Source organism: Zalophus californianus, chromosome 10, assembly GCF_009762305.2.
Source record: "Zalophus californianus isolate mZalCal1 chromosome 10, mZalCal1.pri.v2, whole genome shotgun sequence".
In the NCBI taxonomy this organism is placed as follows: Eukaryota; Metazoa; Chordata; class Mammalia; order Carnivora; family Otariidae; genus Zalophus; species Zalophus californianus.
This window is the reverse complement of record NC_045604.1, coordinates 101,702,931-101,706,565: the sequence shown is the minus strand read 5'-3', so window position 1 is coordinate 101,706,565 and position 3,635 is coordinate 101,702,931. Positions and strand designations below refer to the sequence as shown.

The following is a 3,635-nucleotide window of genomic DNA, read 5'->3' as shown; positions in this document are numbered from 1 at the left end:
AACTGGAAAGGACATAAAAATCTCTAGTTAAGCCCACCCTTCTCTGGGCAGGGCCTGTGCTCTCCAGGGGAGAACACTGTCGGGCATTATCTTCCTAAAGGTCTCCAAAATGCCTCAAGGAGGAGTCTGACTTAGTCAAGATTAAAAACTACAACTTTAGCCAGATCTTCAGGCCTCCTGGGCCAGCGAGGGTAACTGGCCCTCTAAACAAATAAACTCTTCCACCATAAGGCGGAAACAAAGAAGCCGGAAGTACAGATGGGGTGGCTGGGCACTCCTGTATGCAGGTCCAGGTTTGAATCCAGGCTGTGGTCCGATGGCCAACATGAGGGTGAGGGGGGTGGGGGTGGTCGGCGTGTAGAAGGGTGGGGGAATTAACTGAGAAAAGAGCCAGGAAAGAAACTTGACTTCCCTTTGTAAAATGGGCTCGGTTGCGGCGCCTGGGTGGCTCAGTCCGTTAAGTGTCGGACTCTTGATTTCGGCTGAGGTCATGATCCCAGGGTCCTGGGATGAGCACCACATCAGGCTCCCCACTCAGCAGGGAGTCTTGCTTGTCTCCCTCTCCTTCTATCCCCTCCCCCTGCTTGCTCGCTCTCTCTCTCAAATAAAATAAAATTTTTAAAAATAAAATAAAATAATAAAATGGGTTTAGTGATGGAAATCAAGGAAGACAGAGAGAAGGAGAAAGCGGTACAGAAGTTACAACCCAGCAGGATTTAGCAAAGATTCTACACCATCCTGGTGCTAGCCTCGTCATCTCTCCAGCAACACAAACCCTTCTGACCTTGCCTCGTTGAAGGGAACGTGTCGGTGCTGATCGTGGTCTGTTCCCACGCCCATTGGCTGCCCTTCCCTATTCAGCCCAAACCCTGCCAATTACACTTTTCGGACTCGGTGCCAACTGGCTTCTGGTTAATTTCTGCCAAAGAGAGGGGCACTGGGAGGAGACTGGAAGACGGAGAGCAGTTCCTCCCCCTCCCTCCTCCCCATCTCTGCCTTCTGCAGCTTCTCATCAGACCTGTGCTTCCGGGGTCCCACCAGGCACCCAGGTCCTGAGGTCTGGCTACAGCCCCTCCTTTCTCTTCAGTCCCTGCAGCTTGTGTTACTGTTCATCTGTGCACTGACCCACCAGCCCATTAGGCTTTTCAGCTTTTCTAGCACCTCACATTGACTTCCCAAACGATTTCCCTCTATTGAACGGGCTGGTGCGGGCTCCATAGTCCTGGCCAGTCCCTGACTGATAAACATATCATGATACTACATCACTTTCTCTCCTCCAAACTCATTTCAGTCTTCAGAATCCTATTCAGGACGGGATTATCCAAGTTGATATTAACAAAAGCTTCCATTTAAAAGTTAAGGGGAAACGTAATTTTAAAAAGAAGCAGTAAATGAACATAAAGGCTGAAATAAATAAATTGTGAAGCATAAAGTGGGAGAATGATAAATTAGTTCAAATGCTGTTTTTTTTGATAAGACTACTAAAATAAACAAACTTCCAACAAATATAATTAAGGGAACATTTTTAATTAGAAATGAGGAAGGAGATAGGACAAAATATAGAAAACAGCTTTTTTCCTCCAAATCCAAAGAGAATACTGTTAGCTAATAAATGGAAATCTTCAATGAAATGAATAATTTCTAGAAAAGTATAGATTACTAGAAATAACTCAAGAAATGTAAATCTAAACAGAATAATAACCAAGGAAGAAGTTGAGGAAATGATCTGATAACAACCTAAAAAAGATAGCTGGTCCCAGTGTTTCCACAATTTTCATACTTTTGAGAAACAGATAATTTTGATGTTGTATAAAACATCCAGAGTGCAAAACAAGATGAGTACCTTCATGTCCATTAGGCAAGCATGATCTTCTTCCTAAAGCCCAATAAAGGTAAAACACACAAAAAGAAAATTATAGTCACCCATCCCAAGTGAATATGAATAGGAAAAACTTAAATAAAACCTTCACCTCTAAAAAGGAACTTGTTTTACTGGACTGCTTCAGATCTTTAGAGGGAAGATAACTTCTAAGGTTTTTTGGTAACAGCTTTACTGAGATATAATTCTTACACCATAAAAAATAGGGAACACCTTACAAACGTGTATGTCATCTTAGCACAGGGGCCAGGCTAATCTTCTCTGTATCGTTCCAATTTTAGCATATGTGCTGCGAAAGCAAGCACAAGGGATAATAACTTTATAAGTTAAGTTGGAAGAAATTACAAAGGATGGACAGTTTGTACACTGGAGAAATAAATAACCATTTGGTAAAGCTAGAACTAAAATCGAGGAAAAATATCATCTGGAGAAAACATTCGCAGCAAATAGAAAACAGGGTTCATTTCTCTGTTATGTAAAGAGCTTCTGTACACTGACCCTGAAGACTTAAATCCCTAATATGTTAACTGGCAAGGAGACAATTCATGAAAACGGAGATGCTATTTGTAAACAAGCATGTGGGGGAACATTCCACTTCACTTGCAATCAGAGATACAGCCACTCCAATAATGTTGTAGCATCCTACACCCACCACCTTTGAGGAATTTTAGAAATTATTCAGTATTACAACACTGTGGCAAAACCAGTCCCCGCACACACTGTTGGTAGCCACATGAACTGACATCATCTCTTGGAGATCCATATCAGGAATCATCTTTTTTTTTTTTTTAAAGATTTTATTTATTTATTTATTTGAGAGAGAGAGAGCGCACATGAGAGGGGGGAGGGTCAGAGGGAGAGGCAGACTCCCTGCCGAGCAGGGAGCCCAATGCGGGACTCGATCCAGGGACTCCAGGATCATGACTTGAGCCAAAGGCAGTCGCTCAACCAACTGAGCCACCCAGGCGCCCCCATATCGGGAATCATCTTAAGATGCCATAATGGAGCCCTTTCTCATAAGGGATTTATAAAGAATAAACAATAAAGGTACATGAGGTATTCATGGCAATGTCACTCTAACAACCAAAATCAATCAATCAGTTAATTAATACAAGAGGATCTAAATCCAACAAGAAAATTATTAAGGAAGGGTGGTAAACTATTGTTTGTAATTATAATAAAAATTACAGTTTATCAACCACCCTCAGATACATTACTTCTCTTAGTCCTAAATGGTCTCAGGAGGTAGGTAGGAATTACTAAGAATCAGAAAAAGTAAGTGACTCACCCCAAATTGCACAATCAGTGGCTATTGAACAACTGCTACCAAATCCCATGTTCCTGCGACGTGAAAGGGTGGTGATGAGTCTCTGCTCTGAGCCTCAGTTTCCTCAACCATAAAAGAAGGTAATACAAGTACCTAAAGAGTCACTATAAAGATTAAATGAAGCTCTTAAAAATGGCTGTAAAGTTCTTAGCACACAGCCAGGACTCAATTATTAAGAATAATGATAATATAGGGGGCCCCTGGGTGGCTCAGTCGGTTAAGCAACCAACTCTTGATCTCAGCTCAGGTCTTGATCTCAGGGTCATGAGTTCAAGCCCCACATTGGGCTCTGCACTGGGTGTGGAGCCTACTTAAAATAAAAAAGAAGAAGGGGGGAGGGGGAGGGGGAGGGGGGAGGGGAAGAAGAGGAATATAAAATTGTTACAATCCAATACGATTACAGCAACGTAAACATCACAATTGGACAAG

The 3,635-nt window shown here is 42.4% G+C and overlaps 1 non-coding gene across 1 annotated transcript; it reads right to left on the bottom strand.

Annotated features, from left to right (window-relative positions):
• Positions 1 to 2,077: 2,077 nt before the first annotated feature.
• LOC113933823 lies at positions 2,078 to 2,184 on the bottom strand. Its single transcript, XR_003523518.1, has one exon. It is a non-coding gene; the product is annotated as a U6 spliceosomal RNA (small nuclear RNA).
• Positions 2,185 to 3,635: the final 1,451 nt, after the last annotated feature.